The sequence below is a fragment of the Bison bison genome, unplaced genomic scaffold (genome assembly GCF_000754665.1).
Source record: "Bison bison bison isolate TAMUID 2011002044 unplaced genomic scaffold, Bison_UMD1.0 scf7180017864196, whole genome shotgun sequence".
In the NCBI taxonomy this organism is placed as follows: domain Eukaryota; kingdom Metazoa; phylum Chordata; class Mammalia; order Artiodactyla; family Bovidae; genus Bison; species Bison bison.
This window is the reverse complement of record NW_011494768.1, coordinates 1,945,776-1,967,785: the sequence shown is the minus strand read 5'-3', so window position 1 is coordinate 1,967,785 and position 22,010 is coordinate 1,945,776. Positions and strand designations below refer to the sequence as shown.

At 37.8% G+C, this 22,010-nt stretch overlaps 1 protein-coding gene across 1 annotated transcript in view; it reads left to right on the top strand.

Moving 5' to 3' along the window:
- Nucleotides 1–22,010, top strand: part of MACROD2 (MACRO domain containing 2) — a 2,254,506-nt gene that overhangs the window by 315,726 nt on the left and 1,916,770 nt on the right. The gene's annotated exons all lie outside the window — the stretch shown is intronic.

Sequence of the window (22,010 nt, the reverse complement as noted above, 5' to 3'; positions counted from 1 at the left end):
CCTCATAGTATAGGTTTATCACACTGTGAAGCATTTGTGAACTCTTTGCATAAACTCCTTAGTGATAGAGATTGAGTACCAAAAAGTGTTCTTTTGGATTTCCCTGAAGCCACATTATGAAATGAATGGTGACCGGGTGTACTGGTCCCTTGTCATTCCTTGCTCAAAAAAAAAAAGACCTTTGTATATATTCATTTCCACTTCTCTTTTAAAAATCAATGTTTTTATTCTTCAAAAGATTTGAAATGGAAAAGTTGTATTGTTTTCCCCTTAAATCATTATATGTATATTATTTTTACTAAGATATTTTGGGATTATTGATCTAACATGTTTTCATCTTTTGAAACAGATATGGAGTTTAACGTATACAATATTGGTTTCTGGAACTCAATTCATATTTACTTAAAAATATGAATTTTATTTTAATTCAGATCTTCTGAAGGTAACTATCATGAATCTGAGTTCTTTTAACTTTTTACTTCTTTTTGAATTAAGTCTATTTCTTATAACAATGTAGAAAATCAGATTCTTTATATTTCTTGGGATAGATGGAAGAACTATATGTAGAAAGTATATTAGTTTTCTATTACTTAACAATTACCACAAATTTAGTGACTTTAAACATACATTTGTTATGTTAGAGTTCTGGAGATCAGAAGCCTATTGAGCTTGTTTGGGTTCTCTGCTCAGTGTATCGGAAGGTTCAAATCACAGCATCAGTCTGCTGGGCTTTTATCTGGAGACTCAGGGCAAAAAATCTGCTTCCAAGATCATTCAGATCATTGGTAGAAATCAGTTCCCTGTAGTTATTGGACTGAGGTTCCTGTTTTCTTGCTGATTGTCAGTGAGGAGCCACTTTTCCTCTGCCTGACTGGCCGCAGAGAGACCTTGTAGGTTTCCATTTGTACCAGAGAGCTTGTTCTCCCAAAGTGGGTGGTCACAGCCACCATAGTCAGACCCCTAATATCCTCTCTGGAAAGTCACAATGCTGATCAATGTCGAAGAAGAGAAAAGTTGTTAAGACCTAACAGCTACTTCAGCTCATCCTCGCTCTCTTTGGCTTTCATTCACTGAAAAGACAGACTGTGAACAAAATATACATCCTGCATATACTTTCTAACCTCTGAATCTCTCGCTTCTGGATGCCTTCATTTGAGGATTCAGCTGACCCTATTTCTTTTATAACTGGTACTTAATACGCATCAAATTTGTTTCTTTTTTTAAAAGTTTGTTGCCTTTCAGTTCAGTACAGTTTCAAGTACTTTTTAATGAATCAAACTTCCCTGACACCCCTCCCAGCTACCCCCATTCCAGCTCTTTTAAATTCATTTCAGCATAAAACGTAAAACTTCCCATTAGAACCAATATAGTGACTCATTCATAAAATGCTTTGAGGGCCTTCTAATGAAGGATAGGGGTCAGCTATGTCATGGTCCCTTTCTGTGATTCTTTTGTGTGAATTCAAACTCTGCATTGATGCCCTTGAAATACTATGACTTCTTGGTTTTGTAACTCAAGTCTTATCATTAATCAGAATAACTATATTTTGAGTTTCTTCGTTGTTCTGTACTACTTTTTTATTTAGGTAACATTGGTTTGTAACATTATGCTATGTTTCATGTGCGCAACATTAAATTTGACTTCTGTATGCACTGTAGCGCACTCACCACCAAATTTTGGTTCCTTCCTTACCACATAGTTCATGCCCTTTACCCATTGTACCCTCCCTTACATCCCTTCCTCTCTAGCAACCGCCACTCTGTTTATCTGTATCTATGTGCTGATTTTGTTTTTGTTTTTTTAAAAAATATTCCACATATGAGTGAAATTATATGGTATCTGTCTTTCTCTGTCTTACTTATTTCACTTAGCATAATACCCTCAAGATCCATCCATGTTGTTGCCAATGACAAGATTTTGTCATTTTATTTTGTGGCTGATTTGTATTACATTATAAGTATATGTAACATTTTTGTCATCCATTGATCTGTTGATAGGTACTTACATTGATTCTGTAATTTGTCTGTTGTAAATAATGCTGCAGTGAATATAGGAGTGCACCTGCCTTTTCCAATTAGGGTGTCTGTATTCTTTAGACAGATACCTAGAACTGGATAACTAGCTCACATGGTAGTCCTATTCTTAATGTTTTGAGGAATTTCCATACTGTTTCACATAGTAGCTGAACCTATTTCCATTCCCACAAATAGCGTATGAGGATTCCCTTTTTTCCATATCCTCTCCAATACTTGTCATTTATTGCCTCTTTGATAGTAGCCATTCTAATGGGCATGTGACGATATTTCATCATGGTTTCAATTTGCATTTTCTTAATAGTTAGTGATGTTGAACATTTTCTTTCATGAGTCTATTGGCCTTCTGCATGTCTTCTTTGGAAAAAAAAAGTTTTATCCAGATTCTCTGCCCATTTTTAAAACAGGGTTGTTTGGATTCTTTTTTTGTTGGGTTGTATGAGTTCTTTATATATTTTGGATATTAACTCTGATCAGATATATGATTTGCTAATATCTTCCCCCGTTCAATAGGTTGTCTTTCCATTTGGTTTATGATTTCCCTTGTGTGTGGAATCTTTTTAGTTTGATATAGTCCCATTTCGGAGAAGGCAATGGCACCCCACTCCAGTACTCTTGCCTGGAAAATCCCATGGACGGAGGAGCCTGGTAGGCTGCAGTCCACGGGGTCGCTAAGAGTCGGACACGACTGAGCGACTTCACTTTCACTTTCATGCATTGGAGGAGGAAATGGCAACCACTTCAGTGTTCTTGCCTAGAGACTCCCAGGAACGGTGGGGCCTGGTGGGATGCCGTCTATGGGGTCGCACAGAGTCGGACACGACTGAAGCGACTTAGCAGCATAGTCCCATTTATTTCCTTTTTTATTTTTCCTTGCCTGATAAGACTTATCTAGAGAGATACTACTAAGACCAAGGTAAAAGAGTTTATTTCCCATGTTTTTTGTTTTTTTTTTTCCCTAGGAGTATTGTGGTTTCAAGTTTTACATTTAAATCTCTATTCTGAGTTTAATTTTGAATGTAGTATAAGAAAATGATCCAATTTCATTGTTTTGCATATAGTTGGCCAGTTTTCCCAACACCATTATTGAACAAACTGTCTTTTCCCCACTGTAATTCTTGGCTTCAGTGTCATAAAATAAGGGATCATATAAGCATGGGTTTATTTCTGAGGTCTCTATTCTATTCCATTGATCAATATGTCTGTTTTGAGCCAATTATATAGAGTTTTGATTACTGTAGCCTTGTACTATAATTTGAAATCAGGGAGTATGCTATCTCAAGCTTTTTTTTTCCCCTTAGGATTGCTTTAGCTATTTAGGATCTTTTCTGGTTCCATATTAATTTTAGGAATTTTGTTCTATTTCTGTGTCAATGGGATTTTGATGGGGACTGCATTTAATCTGTAGATTGCTTTAGGTAATATGGACATTTTAACAATGCCCAGTCTCTGGGCATGGGCTATCTTGCCATGTTTTTGTATCTTTAATTTCTTTCAACAATATCTTGTAGTTTTCAATGTACAGATCTTTTACTTCTTTGGTTAAGTTTATTCCTAGTATTTTAGTCCTTTTGTTGTGATTATAAATGGGGTTGTTTTCTTAATTTCCCTTTATGCTATTTGTTGTTAGTTTATAGAAATGCAACATATTTTTGTATACTGCTTTTTGTATCTTGCAATTTTACTGTATTTATTATTTCTGATAGTTTTTAGGTACAGTCTTTAGGGTCTTTACTATATAAAATCATGTTATCTGCAGATAGTTATATTTCTGCTTTTTCTTTTCCAGTTTGTATTCCTTTTATTTTTTAATTGCCTAATTGCTCTGTCTAGGACTTCTAACACTCTGTTGAATAAGAGTAGTGGGAGTGGGAATCCTTGTCCTATGCCTGATCTTAGTGGCATAACTTTGAGTTTTTTACAACTGAGTGTGATGTTAGTGTGGGTTTGTCTTATATGGCCTTTATTATGTTGAGGTATATTCCTTTTATACCCATTGATTATGTTCAAATGAGTGTTGAATCTTGTCATCTATTAAGATGACCATATGATTTTTATCCTTAAGTTTGTTAATGTGATGTGTCACATTGATTGATTTGTAGATGTCGAATTATCCTTGCTTCCCTGGAATATATTCCACCTGACCATGATGTGTGATCCTTTTAATGTTTGTTTAATTCTATTTGCTAGTATTTTGTTGAGGATTTTTGCACTTATGTTCATCAAAGATATTAACTGTAGTTTTTTTCTTTCTTTCTTATGTTGTCCTTGTCTGGTTTTGGTATCAGAATACGATTGGCCTTATAAAAGGAGTTAGGAAGCATGTTTGCCTCTTCAAATTTTTTGGAAGAATTTGAGAAGGCATTAACTTTTAACTCTTCTTTCAGTGTTTAGTATAATACCAGTGAAGCTGTGTGGTCCTGAATTTTTGTTTTTTTTTTTTGTTACTATTTCAATCTCTTTACTAGTAACTGGTCTTTTCATATTTTTTATTTCATCTTGATTTAGTCTTGAAAGGTTGTACGATTGTAAGAGTGTATCCATTTCTTCTAGGTTGTCCAGTTTGTTGGCATACACTGTTCATAAGTCTCATAATCCTTATTTTTTGGTATCTCTTGTATCTTCTCTTTGGTTTCTGATTTTATTTGAGCTTTCTCTCTTTTTTTTTCTTAGTGAGGCTAGCTAAACGTTTTCAAATTTCTTTATTTTTTAAAAGAACCAACTCTTAGTTTCATTAATCTTTTCTATTATACTTTATAGTGTCTATTTCATTTAGTTCCACTCTGGTTTTTATTATTTTCTTCTTTCTCCTGACTTTGGGCTTTGTCCTTCTTTTTCTTCTTCCTTTGGGTATAAGGTTAAATTATTTATTTTAGATTTTTTTTTGTTTGTTTCTTGAGGTAGGTCAGTATTGCTATAAATCTCCCTCTTGGTTTTCATTTTCATGTCTTCAGGTACTTTTTAAGTTCTTCTTTTATTTCTTCATGGATCCAATAGTTGTTTAGTAGCATATTTAGCCTCCAGTTATTTCTGATGATTTTCCCCCCTAGCTTTCCGCTGGATCATTGAAAAAGCAAGAGAGTTCCAGAAAAACATCTATTTCTACTTTATTGACTATGCCAAAGCCTTTTGACTGTGTGGATCACAATAAACTGGAAATTCTGAAAGAGATGAGAGTACCAGACCACCTGACATGCCTCTTGAGAAACCTGTATGCAGGTCAGGAAGCAACAGTTAGAACTGGACATGGAAAAACAGACTGGTTCCAAATAGGAAAAGGAATATGTCCAGACTGTATATTGTCACCCTGCTTATTTAACTTCTATGCAGAGTACATCATGAGAAACGCTGGGCTCGAAGAAGCACAAGCTGGAATCAAGATTGCCGGGAGAAATATCAATAACCTCAGATATGCAGATGACACCACCCTTATGGGAGAAAGTGAAGAAGAACTAAAGAGCCTCTTATGAAAGTGAAAGAGGAGAGTGAAAAAGTCGGCTTTAAGCTCAACATTCAGAAAACGAAGATCATGGCATCTGGTCCCATCACTTCATGGGAAATAGATGGGGAAACAGTGGAAACAGTGTCAGACTTTATTTTGGGGGGCTCCAAAATCACTGCAGATGGTGACTGCAGCCATAAAATTAAAAGATGCTTACTCCTTGGAAGGAAAGTTATGACCAACCTAGATAGCATATTCAAAGGCAGAGACATTACTTTGCCAACAAAGGTTCGTCTAGTCAAGGCTGTGGTTTTTCCAGTGGTCATGTATGGATGTGAGAGTTGGACTGTGAAGAAGGCTGAGTGCTGAAGAATTGATGCTTTTGAACTGTGGTGTTGGAGAAGACTCTTGAGAATCCCGTGGAGTGCAAGGAGATCCAACCAGTCCATTCTGAAGGAGATCAGCCCTGGGATTTCTTTGCAAGGAATGATGCTAAAGCTGAAACTCCAGTACTTTGGCCACCTCACTGGAAGAGTTGACTCATTGGAAAAGACTCTGATGCTGGGAGGGATTGGGGGCAGGAGGAGAAGGGGACGACAGAGGTTGAGATGGCTGGATGGCATCACTGACTCGATGGACGTGAGTCTCAGTGAACTCCGAGAGTTCGTGATGGACAGGGAGGCCTGGCGTGCTGCAATTCATGGGGTCGCAAAGAGTCGGACACGACTGAGCGACTGATCTGATCTGATCTGATCTGATGTGAGTATGTCAGAAAAATCTCAAAACAGTAAGCTGGAAAGAGAACTAAACACCTTTCAAGACACACCATTTATAAAACTTTAAATTGCTGTAAACTCAGCAAGAACCTTTACCATCATCAGTGGACTTTGAAATCGCAAACATTTTTTCTCTTATTTAACTTTGCCTCTGGTACTTCATTTTGGTAAATTATTTTGTCATTTCTATCCATTTCTAGATTTTTCTATTGTAATAGTTGAGTTATATCTCAGAGGATATCATTGGTATTGGGAAGGTAGTGATTGTTTTTCATGTCAGTTGATAAACTAGTTTGGATGATTTTACTGAAAGTTAAAGTTGATTGTGTTTATCTGAAAAGGAAAGAATTTTGACAATTAAAACATACAAATTGTGAGTGTTACATCTAGCTGTTGCAGCTATAATGTGTTGATTGGAACTATTTCACGAATCCTTCTCAAGAGCAATCCAAGTGCTATCTGCTGCTCAGAGAGAAAATACACTCTGTATTTGCCATCACAATGTGCTGATTGCTGTAGCTTGCCCAAGGCTAAACTTGCCATAATAAAAACTTCTGGACTGAAACACAGTGATGGCATTCAGGTTATTTGCCTCCTAAGTTGTTTCTACACTATGTGAACCCCAAGCAGATAGCTCTCAGTTTGAAAACCTCAGAGAGTTGTGTCATTAGGCATTACTGAGTTCCCCTGTGTCAATTCTTGAAGAATATGTTGGCTGAAGTCTTGCAGTGAGCAGTGGAATCTAGATCTTACATAGCTGAAGGCAGTGGATTAAAATGGTTTACATCTTCTGACTTTGTCCAGATCACTGTATGAAACTCACTTTGATAGATGCCTTTCTGTGAGGGTGTTATTATTTTTAAAGACTCATAGTGGATTCTTTGCCCTGTGTATCCTTTGCTGTTTGTTGTTTAGTCACTAAGTTGTGTGTGACTCTTTGTGACCCATGGACTGTAGCCCACTAGTCTCCTCTGTCTGTGGGATTTCCTAGGCAAGAATACTGGAGCGGGTTGACATTTCCTTCTCCAGGGAATCTTCTGACCCAGGGATCGAATCTGCGTCTCCTTGTTGGCAAACCGATTCTTTACCACTGAGCCACCTGCCTTCTAAAACAGTGTTAGGTCAGGGATCTTAGACTTATATCATGCAAGTTTCTTAGTATAGTTCTGGAGGAAAACTTGAGAAAGACTTAGAAACATGACTAAACCCATCTTATAAATGCCGTATCCTTAGGAAATCAATTGTGGATTAGTTTGAGGAAGTGACCACGTGTATCTGCATGGGAGGCTGTATAGATCTCTTCCACATATTTCAAGGTCTGTCTGCAACTATCCCTTTTTAAATTCATGGGAATAGCTATGTGTTTGAGTGCCTCTTAAGGAAACTGGTTGTTGTGGAGATAGGCAAAGGCTAGAAAGAGAGTAGGAAAGGAAAAGGAAAAAGAGATGGAGCGAGTGGAAAACTGGAGAGTGAAAGGATGAAGAATGAGTAATAAGAGTCATCCTGTGGTTATGACCTGTACTCTTAAGGGCAATCCAGTATCAAAGTTGGCTCTCCTTTTGCTCAGAGAGGAGGAGTGTTTTTCATTTGCCAGCCTTCACTGTGTTTGCTACGTGTCTTGGGATCGCACATTGGATGAGTAGGAGGTATTTTTCTGTCACTACCAGTGAAATTGTTGTCATCAGTTAGCATCGCTACTGTGAACCAACCTTTGGAAAACATAAATTTGAAAGCAGTATGTGGAATTTCAGCCCTCGCATTATTATTTTTTCTTGTACAAAATGAGGGGAACCCAAGACCATTTTTTTTTGAGGGAGAACGTGATTCAGCCTCTTCAAGGACAAAGTTTTTAAATCTGATCCCTCAGATAATATCCTTAAATAAATAAAATAATCATTTTCCCTAGCCATAAAAGTACATCACTTAGGACCCTGAAAAATACTGCTAATAGTACTACTATTTTAAAGTAGGAAATTTAGAAAATTAAAAAAGTAAAAAAAAAAGTCATCTATCAGCAGTGAGCACTCAGGAGTAGTTATCAGAGTCCCAGGTGATCCTTATTTTCCTAATCTTTGGGACAATGGATAACTGGAAGCCCTGAAGTTTTGTGGCTGCTTTCTGGGGTCATATTTTGAGTAATACCTATTAGATGCTATATTTTAGCTTGTGCTCCTATGGACCTTAATATTTAAATAGCTTTAATGATTGCATTTAAATCTATTTTATTCCAGATTAAGGCATATAGGTAGTAATTCTTTAACCAGAAGATTACAGAGAATTACCTGATGATTTCACTGTTGTACCTCTCCATGTACTACCATGGATCTGATACAGGGCTAATTCTTGACCATACTGGCTAATATAATTAATGAAGCATGTTGAAACATAGGCACATTTGCTGCACTGTGGTTTACAAGTGTTTTTCATTTGGTATAGTAATATTAGTGCTGTTTTTGGTGAAATTGCACTTGGTTTCCTTACATAATTATTTATGCTTATGTTTCTAATAGGATGTAGATTCTAGATCCCTCGGTTGTAGACGTTGCTCATAGTTAGAGCACATATGTAGGTACAGGTGTGGGATGGGCTTACGGGGGGCTTGGGAGAATGGAAGCTTTTTTCTTTTATCACTTAAAAAGAAAAAAAATTCCGATCCAAGTTTGTGATAATTTTACTCATGAAAGAAAAACCAAAGCAAGTTTCTAAGTACTAATGTTCAGAAGAGTCAGGAAAATATGGTTATACCCTTTACATTATTTTTGCAGTGAATTTGTTATTTGAATGTTCTTCAGTTATTAGCATTTTTAGCCCATTAGCAGTGATAGCACAGTCCTAAATAGCTATAACAGACTTTGTAAGAACCAGACCTCTTGACCTAAAGGTCCCCTTGTACCAGTACTTTCTGAACTCTTCGGACAAATGTTAGCATATAGAAATGTTATTTTGCCAAGGATGCTTTTCCTTTCTGTCTGGCACATTCATCTCCCAAATGATGTTGATTTTTAAGAAGTGGTTTGTTTTCCGATTAACCTTCATATACTGTTTTGTTAATTGTACTATAATAGTTACTTAGTAAATATATGCTTAATAAATATTTGGCACTGACATTCAACCAAATATTTGTTGAATTAAAAAATCATGTTAATGTTTCCATTTCCATTACATAATACTAGTAAAATAATAATTCTGGTCAGTGGGCGTGACTGCTAGATATTCTTTGCAAATTCTGTGGTTGGGCATAGCTTCAACTAATTCAGGGTTCTCAGCCTGCTTGGCTAGAGGACTCATCTGGGAAGCTTATAATACTTACAGACTCCAAGGATCCACTGCAGACCTGCTAGTCACAGTCTCTGGGTAATTTGGAACATCAGATAAGTCAGAGAAACCTGAAACTAGGGAGTCTGACCTAGGAAGTTGGCCAGTGTATATCTGTATATTGGTATTTATGGGTCTGGACTGAGTTAGTAACGTTCATTTATTTCTAATGCTGGTCAGCTAAAATATCAGAAGAGAAAATTGCTCTGATACATTCTTTAAATATCAGCTTCTATGAGACTTCATTGAAGTAATTTTTAAATTTTCATAATTGATAAAGATAAAATTATTATTCCCATATGTGAAACACTCTTCTAATGTTTTTCATATGTTTATTAATCGTTAGTACAGAGAGGTGAAATAATTTGCTCAGGGCCAAATAAGTAACAAGTGGGAAAACTTGACTTTGAACCTAAAAAGTTGGATTTCAGAATTTTTACAATTAACCCCTGGAATTTATTGCCTGTAGCCACCAAATACTAATGTGTTAAGCACTAATATACTAAGCACTTAATATACTGTTAAAGTCACTTACCAATCCTATAAAGTAGGGTTAAGAAAGGGAAGTTTAGAGAGATTAAGTAATTTGCCCAGAGTTACCCTGCTAGTAAGTGGTAGAACCAGTGTGGTTTGAAGCTTGGTTGGCTCAACTCCAAAATCTGTGCTTTTAACTACTGCCCTGTATGCAAGAATGACAGGCTTGAATATGCTGTCTTGTTATATCTTCAGTATACTGTACAAATAACGGTAGTTACTTGGGGCTTTGGGGAAGGTAATTGTGTAATACTTTAATGTCTACATTAAGTAATGCTTTCACTTAATATTGGCAATATAAAGGGTCAACATTGAATTTTAGAAGAAAATCTGTGATATATTATAGAGTTCCTTGTTCCAAAAATATTTTTAAAGAATAATTTGGTTCCTCTGTCACTAGCTTGAAAGTAGAGTGCTGATTAACATACTTTTCTTAAAGAGTCAGATAGGACTGAGACAACGGAGCACACAGAGGTCCTTAACGCTGTGTGTTTTAGTGCTGTGCCTGCATGCTTAGTCGAGTCTTACTCTTCGTGACCCCCCAGACTGTAATCTGCCAGGCTCCTGTGTCCATGGAAGTTTTCAGGCAGGAATGCTGGAGTGGGTCGCCATTCCCTGCTCTAGGGTATCTTGCTGACCCAGGGATTGAACCCGTGTGTCTTGGGTCTCCTGCATTGGCAGGCAGATTCTTTACCACTAGTGTCACGTGGGAAGCTGTTTTAATGTTACAGGATAGAATAGTTGGTGGAAAATTATGTATTTGTGAACACTGGGAAGATGTTACACTTAATTTCCTTCATTTGATCATTAAATATTTTACATATGTGCATTTTGTCATAAGTAAATGTTTTTTCTCTAATTTGGAATAATTTATAAATATAAGTATTTATTAAAGATTTAATAAATCTTTAAATTATTAGGACAAGGAGGTCTGGCATGTTGCAGTCCATGGGGTTGCAAAGAGTCAGATATGACTGAGCAACTGAACAATAACAACAAAGGATTTAATTTGAACTGCTGCTCTTTTCCCCTCTTTTTTGTCCCAAAAGGAAGGTGAAGTGTTAATTGGTTTTAATGGCTCCTACTGCCATCTCTCTGTCTAGGACTTGTAAGGAAAGGGGGAAAATTGAAGAAGAACTTGTGAAATGTGTGTGGGGAGGTGAGAAAGCTTAATGTGCTTGTGAACCAGCACACTTGTTCTAGGTAGTAGTATTGCAGTGTAATAAATATTGAAATCCAATTTTTACTTTTAGCCCTCACCCTTTAAATGTAATAGTTAACATTCAAAGAGGGATTTTCTAAAGAAGCATGATAACTAAACTCCTGTACCTGGAAAATATCAGTGCCTAATAAACTAGGAAATAAGAGTGTCTTGTTTAAACGTGCTTATAAAACCAGAGAATAGACCTTTTTTACCAGAGCAAGGGCATGCTAATTTGGGTTCACAACCAGAATGGAGTAGTCTGGGTTGTGCAGTTTGCTGTTGCACTTCAGCAGAAGACTATAGTTGCCTGAGCCATGTATACTCTCTCTTTCCCAGTAAAAATGATTCCCACCAGCAGGGGCTAATTCATCCAAAACACTCTGCCAGTAACTCTGTGACTTTAATTTAACAAGTAACCATCTAGATACTTGTTCTTATATGGCAAAAATATTTTATTGGGGTTTTAGAATACATAAAGAAGACTTTTATCATTTTAAATATTAAGACAGTAAATCTTTAAAAATTTTGTTACTCCTGCCACCTTTTAGCCTGCCAAAATATACAAATAGCTCATATAGCTAAATATTAAAAAAGCAAACAACCTAATCAAAAAATGGGCAGAAGATCTAAATAGACATTTTAAACTTTTACCAAGGGTCGAAGAGTAAGATAATGAGCCCCATCCTGTGTTAGAAAGAAAAGTATGCCTTTGTTAGCGTTGCTGCTGCTGCTAAGTCGCTTCAGTCGTGTCCGACTCTGTGCGACCCCATAGACGGCGGCCCACCAGGCTCCCCCGTCCCTGGGATTCTCCAGGCAAGAACACTGGAGTGGGTTGCCATTTCCTTCTTCAGTGCATGAAAGTGAAAAGTGAAAGTGAAGTTGCTCAGTCGTGTCCGACTCTTAGAGACCCCATGGACTGCAGCCTACCAGGCTCCTCCGTCCACGGGATTTTCCAGGCAAGAGTACTGGAGTGGGGTGCCTTCTGTAAAATCAGTACATGTTCAGAGGAAAAATAGAAATTGCAGAGAAAATCTGTTGATTTTGCTTCCCCACTTTCTACTTTTTGTCACCTCTAATCATGATGGTGTGATCACTCACCTAGAGCCAGACATCCTGAAATGTGAAGGCAAGTAGGCCTTAGGAAGCATCACTACGAGCAAAGCTAGTAGAGGTGATGAAATTCTAGTTGAGCATTTCAAATCCTAAAAGATGATGCCTTGCAAGTGCTGCACTCAGTATGCCAGCAAATTTGGAAAACAGCATTGGCCACAGGACTGGAAAAGATCAGTTTTCATTCCAATCCCAAAGAAAGACAATGCGAAAGAATGCTCAAACTACCGCACAACTGCACTCATCTCACACGCTAGCAAAGTAATGCTCAAAATTCTCCAAGCCAGGCTTCAACAGTACATGAACCATGAACTTCCAGATTAGAAAAGGCAGAGGAACCAGAGATCAAATTGCCAACATCCGTTGATCATAGAAAAAGCAAGAGAGTTTCAGAAAAACATCTATTTCTGCTTTATTGACTATGCCAAAGCCTTTGACTGTGTGGATCACAATAAACTGTGGAAAATTCTGAAAGAGATGGGAACACCAGACTATTTGACCTGCCTCTTGAGAAATCTGTATGCAGGTCAGGAAGCAACAGAACTGAACATGGAAAAACAGACTGGTTTAAAATTGGGAAAGGAGTACATCAAGGCTGTATATGCAGAGTACATCATGAGAAATGCTGGACTGGATGAAGCACAAGCTGGAACCAAAATTGCCGGGAGAAATATCAATAATCTCAGATATGCAGATGACACCACCTTTATGGCAGAAAGCTAAGAACTAGAGAGCCTTTGATGAAAGTGAAAGAGGAGAGTGAAAATGTTGGCTTAAATAGCATTCAGAAAACGAAGATCATGGCATCTGGTCCCATCACTTCATGGCAAATAGATGGGGAAACAATGGAAACAGTGACAGACTTTATTTTGGGGGGCTCCAAAATCACTGCAGATGGTGCCTGCAGACATCAAATTAAAAGACGCTTGCTCCTTTCAAGAAAAACTGTGACCAACCTAGATAGCATATTTAAAAGCAGAGATATTACTTTGCTGACAAAGGTCCGTCTAGTCAAAGCTATGGCTTTTCTAGTAGTCGTGTATGGATGTGAGTTGGATTCTAAAGAAATCTAAGTGCCAAAGAATTGATGCTTTTGAACTGTGGTGTTGGAGAAGATTCTTGAGAGTCCCTTGGACTGCAAGGAGATCAAACCAGTCCATCCTAAAGGAAATCAGTCCTGAATATTCACTGGAAGGACTGATGCTGAAGCTGAAACTCTAATACTCTGGCCACCTGATGTGAATAACGGACTGACCGGAAAGACCTTGATCCTGGGAAAGACTGAAGGCAGGAGGAGAAGGGGACGGCAGAGGATGAGATGGCTGGATGGCATCACCGACTCAATGCACATGCATTTGGGTAAACTCCAGGAGTTGGTGATGGACAGGGAGGCCTGGTGTGCTGCAGTCCATGGGGTCATAAAGAGTTGGACATGACTGAGTGACTGAACTGAACTTCCAATGCTGCTTCTAAAATTAGACACCGAGAAAGTATTTCTTCCATCATCAAAGGTGAAAATAAAGTGTTCTGATTATTTACTAAGAGCCAGGTATAAGTTGAATGCCTAAGTTGAAATATATAATTTATTCTTTACAATTAGGAAGCACTATTATTATCCTCTTTTACATAATGTGAAACTGAGGCTTAGAAAGGATGGGTAAATTTCTCACGGCTAAATCCCAAGTAGGTTGTAGAAACTGGATTGAAATCCAGATTTCTCTAATTAAAAGACAATGCTCTTTATCATAATCTCTAATATCAGTTGTACATAGAATTTAATAGCGTGTTCTTGTACGTTTAGTTTTACACATTTGGAGTCAGCATATTCCAGTGAAGACAGCAATGTAGAAAAGACAGGAGATCAAGAGTTAAGATCTTTGCAGCTGCATTTGGAATCAAGTTGTTTTTTTGAATTTTAATTCTGCCATTTACATTGTGTGGTGTTAGGTGAGTTGCAGAATCTGTTTGAACTTTACTTTCTTTTGTGAATTGGAAAGCAAAGGAGATAATTAATGTGGAATACTTTGTAAATGGTCTAAGTAGTTATCATGAAGCTGATGTTGATACTCTTGTGTTTGTAGAATGGTTTACAGTTTGCAAAGAGCTTTCAGAAAAGTTGTCTCAGATGATACTTAGTGATATATCCCTTTGAAGCTTATTCATTCTTTTACTCCTTTATCAAAGAAATATATTTTGGAGGGTCTATTAAGTGCCAGGCATTGTTCTATATGTTGGGGTAATTTAGCAGTGAGGCAGCAGGAGAAAAAAAATTCTTTGCTTTCATGGAATTTGCATTTTAATGGGGAATATGGATAATAACACATACATAAATTATTCAGTATGTTTGTGGCCCCATGGACTCTAGCCCACCAGGCTTCTCTGTCAATAGGGATTCTCCAGGCGAGAATACCGGAATATGCCCTCCTCTAGGGGATCCGCCCAACCCAGGAATTGAACCCAGGTCTCCCACATTGCAGGCAGATTCTTTACTGTCTGAGCCACCAGGGAACCCCCTATATTACATAATAGTAACAAGAATAAAGGTAACATTTATCTCCTATATGTTGAATACTATAAGCCACGCTCTCTCCAGTAGTTAGAAGCATATTTTGATTCCTAGGTGTGCTTTTCCATTATGGACTTCTTAAACACTGTAAACAGGTTATAGTTCAACTGCAAACTTTTTTTTCCCAAATTTTGTTTTGTTTAAAACAACAAAGGGATTGATTTTTCTATTTAATTGTTATTACACATCATTAAAATTTATGAAAGTTCTTTTAGGTAGCTCTAAGATTTTGTGACATATTGGCTAAAATTATGAAATTAAATGTAGATCTCTAATACCTGTCTCTATTTCATAAGTCTGGTAAATATACTCTGAATAAGGCATTTCAGTAGTTCAAAGATTATTTTTAAAATAATTATTTAAAAACCATTAAATAATCTTGGCTTTTTTTTTTTTGGTAGATAAATTAGTAGTATTCATGGGTTTTATGCCTCAAATTCAGCTCCAAGCTTGGTGAAAATTCTCAGTAATCTGGCACTTCCCTCCTGGGTCTTAGAAGACACAAAAGAATCATGAGAAGGTGTTATAGTGAATTCAGACAGAAAGATTTGTCTGCCAACTCTGAGTTTAAATTTACTGAAAGCTGCAAGAAAGACAAGTGTTTTTCTCAGGATAGTTTCCAGCCGTTATTGACCACTAAAAGTCATCACTCAGCATCTGTAAACCTTGGGATGCAAATTCACATTTGCAGCATTGAAATGGTTTGAGATTTAATCCTAAAAAAGTCTTCTAATTATTACCCCAGTAAAAGGAAATAATTTTTTTATGGAATGAGAACTCAGTTTTAAAGTTATTGAAGAAACATTTCTGCTATTTAAAAAGAGAGTGGTTAAGAGCTCAAGCTTCTGGAGCAGACAGGATCCTTCTACCACTTGTTAACTATGTAACTTTATGAAAGATTCTGTTACAGCTCCAGCATATACCTGTGTCTTTCCCCTCTCTCTCCTCACTATCACCATTTGGTTCCATATTACTCTTTCTCCACAGAGTGGCTAGTAACTTTATCACAACTGAAATCTGATAGTCTGATCCCTACGCCTCTGTCTTCCTCCTCCTCCACTGAGATCCCCGTTACGAACCCTCCCAGGGCTTCTTTTACACTAGAATGAGGTCCGAACGTTCTGCCATGGCCTCTGCCTACCAGACCCTTCAGGGACTCAACCAGGTCTGCATCACCGCTCTCACCTCTGCTCGCTCACTGAGCCTGAGCCCCCTGACATTTTTTTCAATCCCTAAATTCACTAAACTACTCCGAACACTACCTCATTCTTCGTGTGGTTGACTCTTTATCCCTTAGGTTTTATCCCTCACGACCCAATCTAAACAGGTTTTCCTATTATCCTCATTCAGGCACCATGTTTTCTCTTTCATGGCATGTATAAGATCATGTCATGATTTTTTGTTTTATATTCATTTGGTTCTTGATTAATACCTGAATTCCTGCCTCCTCCAGTTATAATCCCCATGTCTTTTTAGTTCATTGCTGTATACTCAGACCCAGGCACAATAAATCATCATTAATGTTGAATGACTAAAATATCTAATTCCATAAACTTTCAAAGCATTAATTTTCTCATCTGATAAATACAATGTAGTGCCGCCTTCTGCTCTCCTTTCTGTTTTGTGTCTCTTTCCATCTGAGGGTTTGACCTCCTCTCTGGCCCAGCTCCTGACGGCTTCCTCTGAGCCCATTGCAGCCCTTTACTTTTGGATTCCAACTTCCCATGCTACCTGTTAAGTTACTGTGTGAAGTAAACAAGATTAAAATATTTAAAATAGCACCGTGCTTGACCAAATCTGCAGCATCTACAGCAATGGTATGGTCACCAAACATTCATTAAGAGCACTGTATGTGTGAGACATTGCTAATGTTTGTAAAACATATTTTTAAAAGATAGCTTTGTTAGACTTTTGTTTTACCTTATCTTTACCGTTTTATTACTGTTAGCATTGGTCTTCACATCTCAGAAATTAAAATGTAGAATTCCAGCAGTGATTCCATGCTTTTAAATGGAACCTTGATATACATGAGCCTCAGCTTTGTAATGCCACACTTATTAGAGCCATGATGTACATTCAAAAGGGTAATTGCTTTGGGTAGTCATTTCCTAGACTGCACTCCCCACCCCCTCAACCAGCTGGCATTGAGAGAGAAGCACGGCTTTTTTGTGTGCACACAATGAGTCTCTAAAATCCCATTATCCCCAACCTCCACATGCTTCCTTTTGAAGTCTCTTAAAAATGAAAAAAAAACCACCTTTCAAGACAGTCCTAAAATTAATTTCTAATCTCATTTCACCCATCTAGTATAAAAATGAGATGATGGGTAGGAAGTGGGAGGGCTCTAGAATGTGATTTGCTTACCCCTGGAATTCTATGATATTTGTGGGAAAGCCTGGTAAAGTTTGCATGGGTGGGTAGACATACTTCTTCAAAAATACTCTGAGATAAAGTTAGATTTAAATCTATTTTGATGTCCAGAGAATAGAAAAATGTTAATTTGGTTATTCCAGTTCTTTTTCTTTTGTCTGTTCAGAATGTCTCTAGTAGTTTCCACGGACTTCTCAAGAGCAGCATCCTTTTAAACTCTGATCTTCTGTTAGAATCCTCCTCTGCGCTCCTTTTCTGCTTTGTGTCTCTTTCCACCTGAGGGTTTGACCTCCTCTCTGGCCCAGCTCCTGTTTGCTTCCTCTGAGCCCACTGCTCTCCTTTACTTTTGGATTCCACTTTCCCATTGCTACTCTGCTTCTCTTAGCATTTTCTACCACCTTGAATTAGTGGACATCTTTTCCATGAGAATGACACCTTCCCTGTTACCTGTTCCATCTCTTACTGTCACTGTTTGATGAAACTGGAAGAGGAGAGGGGTATGGAATAGAGATAGTTTCAGAATAGTTTCCCTGCCCTTGAAAGATCTTTCCTTACTGTGTTTTTTCCCACCACTATTCAAAGTCCTTTCTTTTGAAGTTCTTATTTTACATCAATATCATCTAATTCCATCATCGTCTCCTCCTTCATCTCTAGGCTGTTTCCCCATCTTCCTTAAGGCTTGTTCTAAAAGCCTTCCCTGCGTTCCAGTCCTTTCCATCTCTGAGTGGTTGTTTCCTCCTCGCTGGTGACTCTTCCAAAATGGCAGCTTCTCAGTCACAGGCTTTAACTTCCAGCATCTTAGAGTCACAGCTACAGCTTGGACCACACCTCTTGTCCATCTCAGTTTTCTTTACTCCTGTTAAATAGGCTCTCTGTCCTCATTGTATGTTCCAAACTCCATATCCCATCTCATTCCTGAGGTCAGTAAAATCTTCCCGTTATTGACTTCCTTTTTCTCTCTCTTGATGTATCAAGATCCCTTTACCTCTAACGTTCTTAGAGTAGAGTTAATCATTATTTCTGTTTTCTTTATCTCTCATTATCCTGCCAACATCACAGAGGCTTTTTGCCTCCTTACTCTGCTGACACTGCTTGAGGATCCCTGATGGTCTCCTTTTTTTCGTATTCAATTTCCTCTTCCAAGTCTATATTCCTGACTGCCTTTTGGACACCCTCCTTTTTAAAAATGTTTCTAGCTCCTTGATTTCATTATACTCAATATTTTCTCATGATGAATTCCCCGCTTTGTAACTCATCTTTTCTGTTTTTTGTTTTTGTTTTTGTATGCCTCTTTCCTCTTCTGTCCCTACAAAGGGTAGGTGCTCCTTTGTCTGCTCTCTGCTTGCTTTCTGTTGGTGATCTCACTCATCCTCTTAACTTTGGTAATCAGCTGTTAGGCATGGATTCCCTTCCTTGCTGCTGAGGATCTGTCCGTCCCCACACCCTCATTTCCAGAGGAATAACATAAAAGCACTTTAAACCTAAGGCAATTACTATTTATTGTCTAAATAGGGGCACTATCAAAGGCAAAGATGGAACTATTCACAGGCAGCCGGTGTAAATCTGTACTGTGCATATGGTCACCTATTCAGACTCATTCCTGTTATTCTAATCAGTGTCAGTGCTCACCAGCATTTAGTTACTCAGCTGAGAATTATCTTCAGGTTCAGTTTTTATTCTTTCTTCAGTTTCCAGTTCCTATAAGTTCTCCCTTTCCTGTGTCTTTTGAATTGCGCCTTGTTTTAAGACTCCATTTCACTGTTCAGGCTCTTATTTCCTCTCACCTGGAATGTTGCATTGATGTCTAACTTGTACTCCCAGTTTTCCTTTTTTTTTTTTTTATCCTTCATGCGATATTTATTTCTATAAAATGTTCCTAAAGCACATTGATTTTTTTATGCACTGCTTAACAACTATTGTCAGAGAATGCTGTGAAGACATCTCAGCTTGGAATTTAGCACGCTTAACTCAGTTTAACAACATAAAACTTGTTCAGCTTCATCTCCTCCAAGGACTGTGTGTTTCAGCTGGACTGTCGTCTTTTCCCCCAAACATCTCCTGAATCAGTGGTCCTCAAACTCAGCAGAAACACCTTTGAAATGAAAAGTATATATAAATACTCAAACTTAACCTGAGAGATTTAAATTTAGTAGGTCTGTATTGAGGCCTGGTTAAATTAATAAAGAGCCTCCCCACGTGATTCTGACCAAAGCCAGCTTTGAGAAGCACTGCCTCTGTTTTCCAGCCTCTGTGACTTTGCTCCATTTTCTCTCCAAAACCAATATCTGTTTTTCTTGATTTCTCCTTAAATATTTTCCTATCTTCTAATACCAGTCCTGGTTTTACCTCCTTCATGAGGTCTTCTTTTATCCATCCAGATAGGTGCAATAGTTTTGTCTGTACTGCAGTCACAGTAAACTTTCACTGGATTATTTGTTGTCTTAGGATCTCTAGACAGCACACTTCTTGAAGGCAAGGATCCTACTATTTTATAATATGCAAGCCACTGAGTAAGGTCATTGGCTGTTGAGAGTTTTTTTTGCAGAGACATTGAAGTTCTTAAGAAAGTGATTGATAACCATGAGTTATTATTATTATTTGCTAATTTAACCCAAAATCCCAAAGCATAAAGTGCAGTAGTTTTAATTCCTGCTGCTGCTGCTAAGTCAGTTCAGTCGTGTCCGACCCTGTGCGACCCCGTAGACGGAAGCCCACCAGGCTTCCCCATCCCTGGGATTCTCCAGGCAAGAACACTGAAGTGGGCTGCCATTTCCTTCTCCAATGCATGAAAGTGAAAAGTGAAAGGGAAGTTGCTCAGTCGTGTCTGACTCTTAGTGACCCCATGGACTGCAGCCTCCCAGGCTGCTCCATTCATGGGATTTTCCAGGCAGGAGTACTGGAGTGGGGTGCCATTGCCTTCTCTGAGTTTCAATTCCAACCCTATGCTAAATTAAGATTTACTAATCATGCTAAGAAGGAGAAAGGAATAGAATTTTAAATGCCACTTCTGTTTTCAGGGGCAGATGAGCTAATCTTAAAGAAAATTTGGTGGTGGATTGGTTCCCTTTTAACACCCACTTTTCAGGTGCTTTAAAGCATGTGGGTCTCTTTGGATTCCTCCTGAAAACTGTCATGTTGGCATACAGCTATAAAATGTGCTTTACTCAGAAAATGTGGTAAGTAAAACTGACTTTTTTACTAGTTCCTTTGGCACAGGGGAATACTTTAATAAATAGGCCTCACTGAAAGATAAAGCAACGTTGTTTTTAATAGGGAATGAGAGTGTAAGTATAGTGATTTAATGCAGTTACAAATGCCTGCATCCAAAAACAAAGTTTTGATTTTTGTCAAACATTCAGCAGGGGAGTGATTTTTTCCCTTATTTTATTTTTTTTTGGTAGCTTCCCCCATTGTACTCTTGTTAACTGTGTATGGTGTATATTCAGAATTTTTTCCTACATTTTTCTTTGTTAGTACCTGATCAATAAAAATTGTGAACATTCAGAATAGATGCATATGTTTCTATTATATAATTAGTGTCCTTGAGGTGGAGATTTGTATTATTCATTGAAAGTATATATATGTATATATATATATATATATATATATACATTTCAACAAAGTAGTTGTATTTCATAGCAAGCTTAGGTAAAAGAATAAACTTTTACCCTTTCAATGTTTTCTTTACTTGCTAGTGTAAAATGTATTTCTGATTGATCCCAGGTAAAATAATCAAAACACATATTCAGTTCAGTTCAGTCACTCAGTCATGTCCGAATCTTTGTGACCCCCATGCACTGCAGCATGCCAGGCTTTCCTGTCCATCACCAGCTCCTGGAGTTTGCTCAAACTCATGTCCTTCGAGTCGGTGATGCCATCCATCTCATCCTCTGCTGTCCCCTTTTCCTCCTACCTTCAATCTTTTCCAGCACTGGAGAATGGAATGGCAAACCACTTCAGTATTCTTGCCTTGAGAACCCTATGAACAGTATGAAAAGGCAAAAAAATGCATATATACATAGAACACATAAATTTTTCTGTGCTCATGAAAGGTATACTAACTAGAAAACAGTTCTTGGCTTTTGGCTTTTTATAAACTCACAGGTTTATAGGGACTTCATGGAACCATGCAGCTTTGCCCTGACTTCTGACAGAACTGTAGCTAGACTACTCAAAACCCCTTAAAGCAAAATCAAACTTCCTTCAGATAATGTTCATTATATTCAATGTTAATCACATTTTCTTTGCTAGGTTATTCCTAGAAAACAGCTACCCTTCTTAACAGTAAGTCAAAGGAGAAAGAATTGAGATACATTTGAAGATGGCAAATGGATACTGAATGAGGCTTTATAGGCAGCTGGAGATAATTCTTCGCAGAGTAGTAGGGGCAGTGATACCTGGCAAAATACATGGGAACACATGGCTCTCTGTGCTCGACCATCACAGTGTGTCTTATGTGTTGTTGACCATTGTACCGTTTCCAAGCCCTTCATCTCATTTAGTCCTTACAACAGCCCTGAGAGGTGGGTGGTATTAACAGTCCCAGTATATAGACAGTATACACAAGGGCACTAAGCTAAGGAGAGTAAGTGGTTTCTTTTTACTTACCTAGTAAGTGGCGATCTGAGATTTTTGGATCCTCTGGTGCCAACTCATACTA